Below are 14,758 nucleotides of genomic sequence, written 5' to 3' on the forward strand. Positions count from 1 at the left end.
ATATTGTATCCAGATATACAGACTAGTAACTGATAAGTGATATTGTAACCAGATATACAGACTAGTAACTGATAAGTGATATTGTAACCAGATATACAGACTAGTAACTGATAAGTGATATTGTAACCAGATATACAGACTAGTAACTGACAAGTGATATTGTAACCAGATATACAGACTAGTAACTGACAAGTGATATTGTAACCAGATATACAGACTAGTAACTGACAAGTGATATTGTAACCAGATATACAGACTAGTAACTGATAAGTGATATTGTATCGACACCACCAACACTAGCACCACAGCCGCTTCACTTGATCTGTCAGAGGAGTTATTGACACATCAGTTGGAAGAAATGAGTGATGCGCAACCATCATTGACAGAGGATGTAGATAACAGTGATATGTCTCAGTCAGGCAGCATTACAGACATGGAGGTACGGTGTGATGATGATGATGATGTTGTACCCGCTGCTGCTTCCTTTGTTGATGTGTCAGATACAAGTGAAGCGGTTGATGATGATGTGTCCGTGGATGTCACGTGGGTGCCTGCTAGAAGAGAAGAATAAGAGGGGAAAAGTTCAGATGGGGAGACAGAGAGGAGGAGGAGGAGGAGACGAGTTGGAAGCAGGGGGAGGTCATCGCAAGGAGCTAGTGGCACAGTCAGACAGCATGCATCAGCACCCGGGGTCAGCCAGACAGCACCCCGACGCCAATCAACGCATGCTGTTGCCACCACCAGAATGCCGTCATCGCAGAGCTCAGCAGTGTGGCATCTTTTTTTTGTGTCTGCCTCTGACAACAGTGATGCCATTTGCAACCTGTGCCAAAAGAAACTGAGTCTTGGGAAGTCCAACACCCACCTAGGTACAACTGCTTTGCGAAGGCACATGGTCTCACATCACAAACGCTGATGCGAAGAACACATGAGTAGGAAAAGCACACAAACTCAAAGCTGCCCTCCTCCTCCTGGTCCAGCATCTTCAGCCACATCAACCAATGCTGTCCTCCTTGCCCCCTCTCAACCATCCTCCACTGAGTCTCTCTTATGTAGCAGTTCCTGGTCATCTGCCCACAGTCAGGTGTCTGTCAAGGACATGTTTGAGCGTAAGAAGCCAATTTCCCAAAGTCACCCCCTTGCCCAGCGTCTGACAGCTGGCTTCTCTGAACTCTTAGCCCCGCCAGCTTTTACCATACAAGCTGGTGGAGTCAGAGGCTTTCAAAAAATTTGTATCTATTGGGACACTGCAGTGGAAGGTACCTGGCTAAAATTTCTTTTCACAAAAGGCAATCCCAAACCTGTACTCGATTGTGCGAAAGGAAGTAATGGCATGTCTGGCACACAGCGTTGGAGCAAGGGTCCATATGACAACTGATAGCTGGTCTGCAAAGCATGGTCAGGGCAGGTATATCACCTACACTGCACATTGGGTAAACCTGCTGACGTCTGACAAGCATGGAATGCGTGGCTCTGCAGAGGAGTTGGTGACACCGCCACGACTTGCAGGCAGGCCTGCTGCTACCTCCTCTATTCCTCCTACTCCATCCTCTTCCATAACCTCTTCCTCGGCTGAGTCCTCTTCTGCTGCTGCATCTTGCTCCACATCAACGGCACCCCCCCCAGCTCCCCAGGTACTATTCAACATCCCGTATACGGCAGTGTCACGCCGTCTTGGGGTTGACTTGCCTGAAAGCCAAGAGTCACACCGCACCAGCACTCCTGTCTGCCCTGAACGCACAGGTGGATCAGTGGCTGACTCCTCATCAACTGGAGATTGGCAAGGTTGTTTCTGACAATGGAAGTAATTTGGTGGCGGCATTGAAATTGGGCAAATTGACACATGTGCCGTGCATGGCACATGTGTGTAATCTGATTGTACAATGCTTTGTGCATAAGTATCCAGGCTTACAGGACGTCCTGAAGCAGGCCAGGAAGGTGTGTGGCCATTTCAGGTGTTCCTACATGGCCATGGCGCACTTGTCCGATATCCAGTGGCGAAACAACCTGCCAGTGAGGCGCTTGATTTGCGACAGCCCGACATGTTGGAATTCAACACTCCTAATGTTTGACCGCCTGCTCCAACAAGAAAAAGCTGTTAATGAGTATTTGTATGACCGGGGTGCTAGGACAGCCTCTCGGGAGCTGGGGATTTTTTTTCCAAATTACTGGACGCTCATGCGCAATGCTTGTAGGCTCATGCGTCCTTTTGAGGAGGTGACAAACCTTGTCAGTCACACCGAAGGCACCATCAGCGACATTATACCATTTGTTTTCTTCCTGGAGCGTGCCCTGCGAAGAGTGCTGGATCAGGCCGTAGATGAGCGTGAAGAGGAAGAGTTGTGGTGTCCATCACCATCAGAAACAGCCTTATCAGCATCGCTTGCTGGAACAGCGGCAACGCAGGAAGAGGATTGTGAGGAAGAGGAGTCAGAGGTGGAATGTGGCTTTGAGGAGGAGGAGGAGGAAGACCAAGCACAACAGGCATCCCAGAGTGCTTGTTGTTGTCACCTATCTGGTACCCATGGTGTTGTACGTGGCTGGGGGGAAGAATATACCTTCAGTGACATCAGTGAGGATGAGGAACGGGACATGATTAGCTCTGCATCCAACCTTGTGCAAATGGGGTGTTTCATGCTGTCGTGCCTGTAGAGGGACCCTCGTATAAAAAAGCTGATGGAGAACGACCTGTACTGGGTGTCCACGCTACTAGACCCCCAGTATAAGCATAAAGTGACTGAAATGTTACCAAATTCCCGCAAGTCGGAAAGGACGGAGCAGTTCAAAAATAAATTAAAAACTATCCTTTACACAGCGTATAAGGGTGATGTCAAAGCACAACGGGAATCTAACAGGGGAAGAGATGAAAGTAATCCTCCTCCTCCTCCCACGACCACGGCGGCAAGAACAGGATGCTTTCCTGACGTGTTGTTGATGGAGGACATGCGGACCTTTTTAACTCCTATGCATTGCCAGAGCCTTTCGGGATCCAGCCTCAGAGAAAGATTTAACCGACAGGTAGCAGACTACCTAGCATTAACTGCGGATCTCGACACTCTGAGGAGCGATGGACCCCTTGACTACTGGGTGTGCAGGCTTGACCTGTGGCCTGAGCTATCCCAATTTGCAATCAAACTTCTGGCCTGCCCCGCTTCAAGTGTCCTGTCAGAAAGGACCTTCAGTGCAGCAGGAGGTTTTGTCACTGAGAAGAGAAGTCGCCTAGGTCAAAAAAGTCTTGATTATCTCACCTTTATAAAAATGAATGAGGGATGGATCCCGAAGGGACTGACATTGGGCAATACATTTGAGTAAAAAAGGCCTGATGATGAGATGAGCTGCCTTGGGTTACAAATGGTACACACGCTGGCATATTTTTTCTTAGAATGCAGGATGACTTGCGTGACTTATCAGCCAACAACTAGTGTTCAACCCGCAAGGTTTTAGGGCACTTTCTAACTGTTTTACAAACATCAATTTTTCTGGCCGCTGCTACAGCAGTGGCTGCAACAATACCAAATTTTTCATGCATTTGGACATGCCTAATTTTTCTGGCCTCTGGTGCTGCACTGTGGCTACAAAACCCAAACCAAAAAACGGCACATAATAGTGATGAAACTGTTAAGAATAGTACTCAGTCATTAACACACCACTCATATCTGGTGGCAAAGTAGATTGCACACGCAGTGCCCCAAATTTGAAGTAGGAGGACCGTCCAAGCATCTTTTTCCATCTCACGGTTCCGAAAAATTATCTATGGTTTCTTAAAAACGATGCCATACCTGTACTCGATTGTGCTAAAGGATGTCATAAGTGGTGTTTCATGCTGTTGTGCCTGTTGAGGGTCGTGGGCCATCGTATAAAATGGCTGAAGGAGAACGACCTGTAATGGGTGTCCAAGCATGGTTTTTTGTTCAATTTCCCGGTTCCTAAAAATTATCTCCGGGTTCCTAAAATCAATGCCATATCTGTAATCTATTGTGCAAAAGGATGGCATATGTGGTGTTTCATGCTGTTGTGCCTGTTGGGGGTCGTGGACCATCGTATAAAAAGGCTGAAGGAGAATGACCTGTACTGGGTGTCCAAGCACGTTTTTTGTTCAATATTCCCGGTTCCTAAAAATTATCTCCGGGTTCCTAAAATCAATGCCATATCTGTAATCTATTGTGCAAAAGGATGGCATATGTGGTGTTTCATGCTGTTGTGCCTGTTGGGGGTCGTGGACCATCGTATAAAAAGGCTGAAGGAGAATGACCTGTACTGGGTGTCCAAGCACGTTTTTTGTTCAATATTCCCGGTTCCTAAAAATTATCTCCGGGTTCCTAAAATCAATGCCATATCTGTAATCTATTGTGCAAAAGGATGGCATATGTGGTGTTTCATGCTGTTGTGCCTGTTGAGGGTCGTGGGCCATCGTATAAAAAGGCTGAAGGAGAACGACCTGTACTGGGTGTCCAAGGATGTTTTTTGTTCAATTTCCCGGTTCCTAAAAATTATCTCCGGGTTCCTAAAATCAATGCCATATCTGTAATCTATTGTGCAACAGGATGGCATATGTGGTGTTTCATGCTGTTGTGCCTGTTGAGGGTCGTGGACCATCGTATAAAAAGGCTGAAGGAGAACGACCTGTACTGGGTGTCCAAGCATGGTTTTTTGTTCAATTTCCCGGTTCCTAAAAATTATCTCCGGGTTCCTAAAATCAATGCCATATCTGTAATCTATTGTGCAAAAGGATGGCATATGTGGTGTTTCATGCTGTTGTGCCTGTTGAGGGTCGTGGGCCATCGTATAAAAAGGCTGAAGGAGAACAACGTGTACTGGGTGTCCAAGCACGTTTTTTGTTCAATATTCCCGGTTCCTAAAAATTATCTCTGGGTTCCTAAAATCAATGCCATATCTGTAATCTATTGTGCAAAAGGATGGCATATGTGGTGTTTCATGCTGTTGTGCCTTTTGAGGGTCATGGGCCATCGTATAAAAAGGCTGAAGGAGAACGACCTGTACTGGGTGTCCAAGCACGTTTTTTGTTCAATATTCCCGGTTCCTAAAAATTATCTCCGGGTTCCTAAAATCAATGCCATATCTGTAATCTATTGTGCAAAAGGATGGCATATGTGGTGTTTCATGCTGTTGTGCCTGTTGAGGGTCATGGGCCATCGTATAAAAAGCCTGAAGGAGAACGACCTGTACTGGGTGTCCAAGAATGTTTTTTGTTCAATTTCCCGGTTCCTAAAAATTATCTCCGAGTTCTTAAAATCAATGCCATATCTGTAATCTATTGTGCAAAAGGATGGCATATGTGGTGTTTCATGCTGTTGTGCCTGTTGAGGGTTGTGGGCCATCGTATAAAAAGGCTGAAGGAGAACGACCTGTACTGGGTGTCCAAGCACGTTTTTTGTTCAATTTCCCGGTTCCTAAAAATTATCTCTGGGTTCCTAAAATCGATGCCATATCTGTAATCTATTGTGCAAAAGGATGGCATATGTGGTGTTTCATGCTGTTGTTTCTGTTGAGGGTCCTGGACCCTCATCTAAAAAGGCTGAAGGAGAACGACCTGTACTGGGTGTCCAAGCATCTTTTTCCATCTCCCGGTTCCTAAAAATTATCTCCGGGTTCCTATAATCGATGCCATACCTGTACTCTATTGTTCAAAAGGATGGCATATGTGGTTTTTCATGCTGTTGTTTCTGTTGAGGGTCCTGGACCCTCGTCTAAAAAGGCTGAAGGAGAACGAGCTGTACTGGGTGTCCAAGCATCTTTTTCCATCTCCCGGTTCCTAAAAATTATCTCCGGGTTCCTATAATCGATGCCATACCTGTACTCTATTGTTCAAAAGGATGGCATATGTGGTTTTTCATGCTGTTGTTTCTGTTGAGGGTCCTGGACCCTCGTCTAAAAAGGCTGAAGGAGAACGAGCTGTACTGGGTGTCCAAGCATCTTTTTCCATCTCACGGTTCCTAAAAATTATCTCCGGGTTCCTAAAATCAATGCCATATCTGTAATCTATTGTGCAAAAGGATGGCATATGTGGTGTTTCATGCTGTTGTGCCTTTTGAGGGTCATGGGCCATCGTATAAAAAGGCTGAAGGAGAACGACCTGTACTGGGTGTCCAAGCACGTTTTTTGTTCAATATTCCCGGTTCCTAAAAATTATCTCCGGGTTCCTAAAATCAATGCCATATCTGTAATCTATTGTGCAAAAGGATGGCATATGTGGTGTTTCATGCTGTTGTGCCTGTTGAGGGTCGTGGGCCATCATATAAAAAGGCTGAAGGAGAACGACCTGTACTGGGTGTCCAAGAATGTTTTTTGTTCAATTTCCCGGTTCCTAAAAATTATCTCCGGGTTCCTAAAATCAATGCCATATCTGTAATCTATTGTGCAAAAGGATGGCATATGTGGTGTTTCATGCTGTTGTGCCTGTTGAGGGTTGTGGGCCATCGTATAAAAAGGCTGAAGGAGAACGACCTGTACTGGGTGTCCAAGCACGTTTTTTGTTAAATTTCCCGGTTCCTAAAAATTATCTCTGGGTTCCTAAAATCGATGCCATATCTGTAATCTATTGTGCAAAAGGATGGCATATGTGGTGTTTCATGCTGTTGTGCCTGTTGAGGGTCGTGGACCATCGTATAAAAAGGCTGAAGGAGAACAATCTGTACTGGGTGTCCAAGCATGGTTTTTTGTTCAATTTCCCGGTTCCTAAAAATTTTCTCTGGGTTCCTAAAATGGATGCCATACCTGTACTCTATTGTTAAAAAGGATGGCATATGTGGTGTTTCATGCTGTTGTTTCTGTTGAGGGTCCTGGACCCTCATCTAAAAAGGCTGAAGGAGAACGACCTGTACTGGGTGTCCAAGCATCTTTTTCCATCTCCCGGTTCCTAGAAATTATCTCCGGGTTCCTAAAATCGATGCCATACCTGTACTCTATTGTTCAAAAGGATGGTATATGTGGTTTTTCATGCTGTTGTTTCTGTTGAGGGTCCTGGACCCTCGTCTAAAAAGGCTGAAGGAGAACGAGCTGTACTGGGTGTCCAAGCATCTTTTTCCATCTCCCGGTTCCTAAAAATTATCTCCGGGTTCCTAAAATCGATGCCATACCTGTACTCTATTGTGCAAAAGGATGGCATATGTGGTGTTTCATGCTGTAGTGCCTGTTGGGGGTCGTGGACCATTGTATAAAAAGGCTGACGGAGAACGACCTGTACTGGGTGTGCAAGCATCTTTTTCCATCTCCCGGTTCCTAAAAATTATCTCCGGGTTCCTAAAATGGATGCCATACCTGTACTCTATTGTTAAAAAGGATGGCATATGTGGTGTTTCATGCTGTTGTTTCAATTGAGGGTCCTGGACCCTCGTCTAAAAAGGCTGAAGGAGAACGAGCTGTACTGGGTGTCCAAGCATCTTTTTCCATCTCCCGGTTCCTAAAAATTATCTCCGGGTTCCTAAAATCAATGCCATACCTGTACTCTATTGTTCAAAAGGATGGCATATGTGGTGTTTCATGCTTTTGTTTCTGTTGAGGGTCCTGGACCCTCGTCTAAAAAGGCTGAAGGAGAACGAGCTGTACTGGGTGTCCAAGCATCTTTTTCCATCTCCCGGTTCCTAAAAATTATCTCCAGGTTCCTAAAATCGATGCCATAACTATACTCTATTGTTCAAAAGGATGGCATATGTGGTGTTTCATGCTGTTGTTTCTGTTGAGGGTCGTGGGCCATCGTATAAAAAGGCTGAAGGAGAACAACCTGTACTGGGTGTCCAAGCATCTTTTTCCATTTCCCGGTTCCTAAACATTATCTCTGGGTTCCTAAAATTGATGCCATACCTGTACTCTATTGTTAAAAAGGATGGCATATGTGGTGTTTCATGCTGTTATGACTGTTGAGGGTCGTGGACCATCGTATAAAAAGGCTGAAGGAGAACGACCTGTACTGGGTGTCCAAGCATGTTTTTTTGTTCAATTTCCCGGTTCCTAAAAAATATCTCTGGGTTCCTCAAATCAATGCCATACCTGTACTGGATTGTTCAAAAGGATGGCATATGTGGTGTTTCATGCTGTTGTGCCTGTTGAGGGTCCTGGACCCTCGTCTAAAAAGGCTGAAGGAGAACGACGTGTACTGGTTGTCCAAGCATCTTTTTCCATCTCCCGGTTCCTAAAAATTATCTCCGGGTTCCTAAAATGGATGCCATACCTGTACTGGATTGTTCAAAAGGATGGCATATGTGGTGTTTCATGCTATTGTTTCTGTTGAGGGTCCTGGACCCTCGTCTAAAAAGGCTGAAGGAGAACGAGCTGTACTGGGTGTCCAAGCATCTTTTTCCATCTCCCGGTTCCTAAATATTATCTCCGGGTTCCTAAAATCGTTGCCATACCTGTACTGGATTATTCAAAAGGATGGCAAATGTGGTGTTTCCTGCTGTTGTTTCTGTTGAGGGTCCGGGACCCTCGTATAAAAAAGTCTTGTTTCACCACTCAACCTTTGTGAGGCCTCCTGGTTGAAGTTGTATTTGATGCATCCTAGCTAGGAAGGCGGTATGGTCTCAGGCTGTTGACTACGAGAGTGACGGCCACGAGGAGGAGCAACGTCCGTAGAACCGGGCCTGGGGGTGCTCCTCCTAGAGTGCCTGGTCGAAGACCTCAAGTGAACAACATTGTTCCTATTAGGCATTGTAGCCGGGCTCCGCTGTCTGAACAGCCTGAGCCCAGACCTGCATAGCATGGATTTCTTAGTACTAGGGCACCACTTGCTGCCAGGTTCCTTTGCCTTTAAGGCAGGGGTATCAAGCTCATTGTATTCGGGTGCCACTGGCCAAGTGTTCTTCTCCCATGGGGGCCACTTGAACAGAGTGAGTGCTCTGAAACTGGATATACTAGAAACTTGAGTGGCACTTATCGAAGTAGTAGTGCATGGTAGGAGCTGAAGTCATTAATAGACATACAGTGTATATTTATCTTGTGAGTGCCAAGTGAAGTGATTATTCTGGAACTGAATAAAAAGTGATATTTATCCAAGCAGAGTATAATGGGAGTCTACACCGGACAATGCATGCTTGTCTTTATATTTATCTTGTGAGTGACTATATGAATCAACTTGCTGCACCTCTTAGAACCCTAATAAAATGGGAAGGGGCCAAATGAATAATTTACCTAATAAACAAGGGAGGGTCAGATTAAACTATATTGAGGGCTGCATATGGCCCCAGGGACGGTAGTTTGAGACCACTGCTTTAAGGCTAAGTTCTAACAGTTGCTGTTTTTGTTAATAAAATCAACCTTACGGTCTTTAACCCAACTCTCTGTGTGTTATTTCTCTAGCCATGAAAGGACAAGGGCCTTCAATCCCTTATGAATTTTTAATCTTCTTATACGATTTAGGAAGCACCCTTTATTGGACTTTGGGACAATGAGTGCTGGTTTATCCACACTTACAGTATATGATTATATACATATATATGTATGTGTTAATATGTGTAGTAAGTATATATTTATATTTGCTGCCATTGCTCCGCTTAGGTTCTGATGCCATCTCTTAGGTTCTGAAGCTATAGAAGCGCACTCTTGTGAGTGTGATGCTTCCCAGCAATGCGAACACGAGCTTGCATTCACATTGCTGACAATTTGTAATACCAGCGCACATTAGCGTAACCTAGTATTACACAGTGGAGCTCAAATGTCGCTTTCATGAAAGCAATATTTAGTGCTCCACTTGTAATCTGCACATATTGTGTGTGCAGACCTTTTGTAATGCGGCACTTAATTACTGATATATACTGTGCATATATAAACCTTTGTTTTGTGTGCAGACCTTTTGTAATGTGGCACTTAATTACTGATATATACTGTGTATATATAAACATGTGATTGTGTGTGCTGACCTTTTGTAATGTGGCACTTAATTACTGATATATACTGTGCATATATAAATATTTATTGTGTGTGCAGACCTTATGTAATGCAGCACTTAATTACTGATATATACTGTGCATATATAAAAATGTATTTTGTGTGCAGACCTTTTGTAATACAGCACTTAATGACTGATATATACTGTGCATATATAAACATTTATTATATGTGCAGACCTTTTGTTATACAGCACTTAGTTACTGATATATACTGTGCATATATAAACATTTATTGTGTGTGCAGACCTTATGTAATGCAGCATTTTATTACTGATATATACTGTGCATATATAAACATTTATTGTGCGCGCAGACCTTTTGAAATGCAACAGTTAATTACTGATATATACTGTGCATATATAAACATGTATTGTGTGTGCAGACCTTAGTAATGTAGCACTTAATTACTGATACATACTGTGCATATAGAAATATTTATTGTGTGTGCAGACCTTTTGTAATGTAGCACTTAATTACTGATACATACTGTGCATATAGAAATATTTATTGTGTGTGCAGATCTTATGAAATACAGCACTTAATTACTGATATATACTGTGCATATATAAACATTTATTGTGTGTGCAGACCTTATGTAATACAGCACTTAATTACTGAGATATACTGTGCATATATAAACATTTATTGTGTGTGCAGACCTTTTGTAATACAGCACTTAATTACTGATACATACTGTGCATATAGAAATAGTTATTGTGTGTGCAGACCTTATGTAATGCAGCACTTAATTGCTGATATATACTGTGCATATATAAACATTTATTGTGTGTGCAGACCTTTTGTAATACAGCACTTAATTACTGATACATACTGTGCATATAGAAATATTTATTGTGTGTGCAGACCTTATGTAATACAGCACTTAATTACTGATATATACTGTGCACATATAAACATTTATTGTGTGAGCAGACCATAATTACTGATATATACTGTGCATATATAAACATTTATTGTGTGTGCAGACCTTTTGTAATACAGCACTTAATTACTGATACATACTGTGCATATATAAATAGTTATTGTGTGTGCAGACCTTTTGTAATGTAGCGCTTAATTACTGATGTATACCCTACATATATAAATATTTATTGTGTGTGCAGACCTTTTGTAATACAGCACTTAATTACTGATATATACTGTGCATATATAAATATTTATTTTGTGCAGACCTTATGTAATGCAGCACTTAATTACTGATATATACTGTGCATATATAAATATTTATTGTGTGCAGGCCTTATGTAATGCAGCACTTAATTACTGATATATACTATGCATATAGAAATATTTATTGTGTGTGCAGACCTTATGTAATGCAGCACTTAATTACTGATATATACTATGCATATAGAAATATTTATTGTGTGTACTGACCTTATGTAATGCAGCACTTAATTACTGATATATACTGAACATATATAAATATTTATTGTGTGTGCAGACCTTGTGTAATGCAGCACTTTATTACTGATATATACTGTGCATATATAAACATTTATTGTGTGTGCAGACCGTATGTAATGTGGCACTTAATTACTGATATATACTGTGCATATATAAACATTTATTGTGTGTGCAGACCTTATGTAATGCAGCACTTAATTACTGATATATACTGTGCATATATAAATATTTATTGTGTGCAGACCTTATGTAATGCAGCACTTAATTACTGATATATACTATGCATATAGAAATATTTATTGTGTGTGCAGACCTTATGTAATGCAGCACTTAATTACTGATATATACTATGCATATAGAAATATTTATTGTGTGTGCTGACCTTATGTAATGCAGCACTTAATTACTGATATATACTGAACATATATAAATATTTATTGTGTGTGCAGACCGTATGTAATGTGGCACTTAATTACTGATATATACTGAACATATATAAATATTTATTGTGTGTGCAGACCTTGTGTAATGCAGCACTTTATTACTGATATATGCTGTGCATATATAAATATTTATTGTGTGTGCAGACCTTATGTAATGCAGCACTTAATTACTGATATATACTGTGCATATATAAACATTTATTGTGTGTGCAGACCTTATGTAATGTAGCACTTAATTACTGATATATACTGTGCATATATAAGCATTTATTGTGTGTGCAGACCTTATGTAATGTGACACTTAATTACTGATATATACAGTGTATATATAAACATTTATTGTGTGTGCAGACCTTATGTAATGCAGCACTTAATTACTGATATATACTGTGCATATATAAACATGTATTGTGTGTGCAGACCTTTTGTAATGCGGCACTAATTACTGATATATACTGTGCTTATATAAACATTTATTGTGTGTGCAGACCTTATGTAATGTGGCACTTAATTACTGATATATACTGTGCTTATATAAACATTCAGGGCTAGATTACAAGTGGAGAGCAAATGATTTTGCGACAGTTTTCGCAATCGTTTCCGCTCCGTTTAAATTGCGTTTAAATTGCGATGATATTACAAGTTGAGCGAATAATAATAACGCTAGAAAATCTATTTTATAGCTAATTATACATATATTGTGCGTAGTAGAGGATTTTAAACTCACTTTTTACCTCCCCCTAATTTTAAATGTTGTTGTATTTTGTCCAGAAATCAACTTCACCCAGCACAGCAGTGATCCAAACTTTCTCCCAGCTGATGAGTGGCAAAAACCACAAAACAGTCTGTCCTGGGATGGTTCTGAATCACTGCACTAACCCTAGCTAAGCTTATAAGTTGTGTGAACAGTGATGCTTTGGCGTAAAGGGAATCTGCTGAAAAGCAGACGAAGTAAAAAGGTGTGTCGTTGTGAACCTAATTTGCATATCTTACCCAGAATCCTTTTGCTGCATTGGAAACAATGTAATTCAGAGGTTTTCTGTGGGAAAAACAAGCCTTGTGGCCTGTCTAGATATGTTATTGAACTGCACAATGAGAGTATAATGTAGCACTTAATTACTGATATATACTGTGCATATAAAATATTTATTGTGTGTGCAGACCTTATGTAATGTAGCACTTAATTACTGATATATACTGTGCATATATATAAACATGTATTGTGTGTGCAGACCCTATGTAATGCAGCATTAATTACTGATATATACTGTGCATATATAAATATTTATTGTGTGTGCAGACCTTATGTAATGTAGCACTTAATTACTGATATATACTGTGCATATATAAACATGTATTGTGTGTGCAGACCCTATGTAATGCAGCATTAATTACTGATATATACTGTGCATATATAAATATTTATTGTGTGTGCAGACCCTATGTAATGCAGCACTTAATTACTGATATATACTGTGCATATAGAAATATTTATTGTGTGTGCAGACCTTTTGTAATGTAGCACTTAATTACTGATATATACTGTGCATATCTAAACATTTATTTTATATACAGACATTATGTAATGCAGCACTTAATTACTGATATATACTGTGCTTATATAAACATTTATTGTGTGTGCAGACCTTATGTAATGCAGCACTTAATTACTGATATACTGTGCATATATAAATATTTATTGTGTGTGCAGACCCTATGTAATGCAGCATTAATTACTGATATATACTGTGCATATAGAAATATTTATTGTGTGTGCAGACCTTATGTAATGTAGCACTTAATTACTGATATATACTGTGCATATATAAACATGTATTGTGTGTGCAGACCCTATGTAATGCAGCATTAATTACTGATATATACTGTGCATATAGAAATATTTATTGTGTGTGCAGACCTTATGTAATGTAGCACTTAATTACTGATATATACTGTGCATATAGAAATATTTATTGTGTGTGCAGACCTTATGTAATGCGGCACTTTATTACTGATATATACTGTGCATATATAAACATGTATTGTGTGTGCAGACCCTATGTAATGCAGCACTTAATTACTGATATATACTGTGCATATAGAAATATTTATTGTGTGTGCAGACCTTATGTAATGTAGCACTTAATTACTGATATATACTGTGCATATATATTAAAATGTATTGTGTGTGCAGACCTTATGTAATGCAGCACTTAATTACTGATATACTGCGCATATAGAGATATTTATTGTGTGTGTAGACCTTATGTAATGCAGCACTTAATTACTGATATACTGTGCATATATAAATATTTATTGTGTGTGCAGACCTTATGTAATGCAGCACTTAATTACTTATAAATACTGTGCATATAGAAATATTTATTGTGTGTGCAGACCTTATGTAATGCAGCACTTAATTAATGATATATACTGTGCATATATATTAAAATGTATTGTGTGTGCAGACCTTCTGTAATACACCACTGTATTACTGATACATACTGTGCATATAGAAATATTTATTGTGTGTGCAGACCTTATGTAATGCGGCACTTAATTAATGAATGATATATACTGTGAATATATAAACATTTATTGTGTGTGCAGACCTTTTGTAATACAGCACTTAATTACTGATTCATACTGTGCATATAGAAATATTTATTGTGTGTGCAGACCTTTAGTAATACAGCACTTAATTACTGATACATACTGTGCATATATAAATATTTATTGTGTGTGCAGACCTTATGTAATGCAGCACTTAATTACTGATATATACTGTGCACATATAAACCTTTATTGTCTATGCAGACCTTATGTAATGTAGCGCTTAATTACTGATGTATACTGTACATATATAAATATTTATTGTGTGTGCAGACCGTTTGGAATAGCAGTGCTTAATTACTGATATATACTGTGCATATATAAATATTTATTGTGTGTGCAGACCTTTTGCGATGCAGCACTTAATGACTG

This window comes from Bombina bombina, unplaced genomic scaffold, assembly GCF_027579735.1.
Source record: "Bombina bombina isolate aBomBom1 unplaced genomic scaffold, aBomBom1.pri scaffold_643, whole genome shotgun sequence".
NCBI classification, from domain to species: Eukaryota; Metazoa; Chordata; class Amphibia; order Anura; family Bombinatoridae; genus Bombina; species Bombina bombina.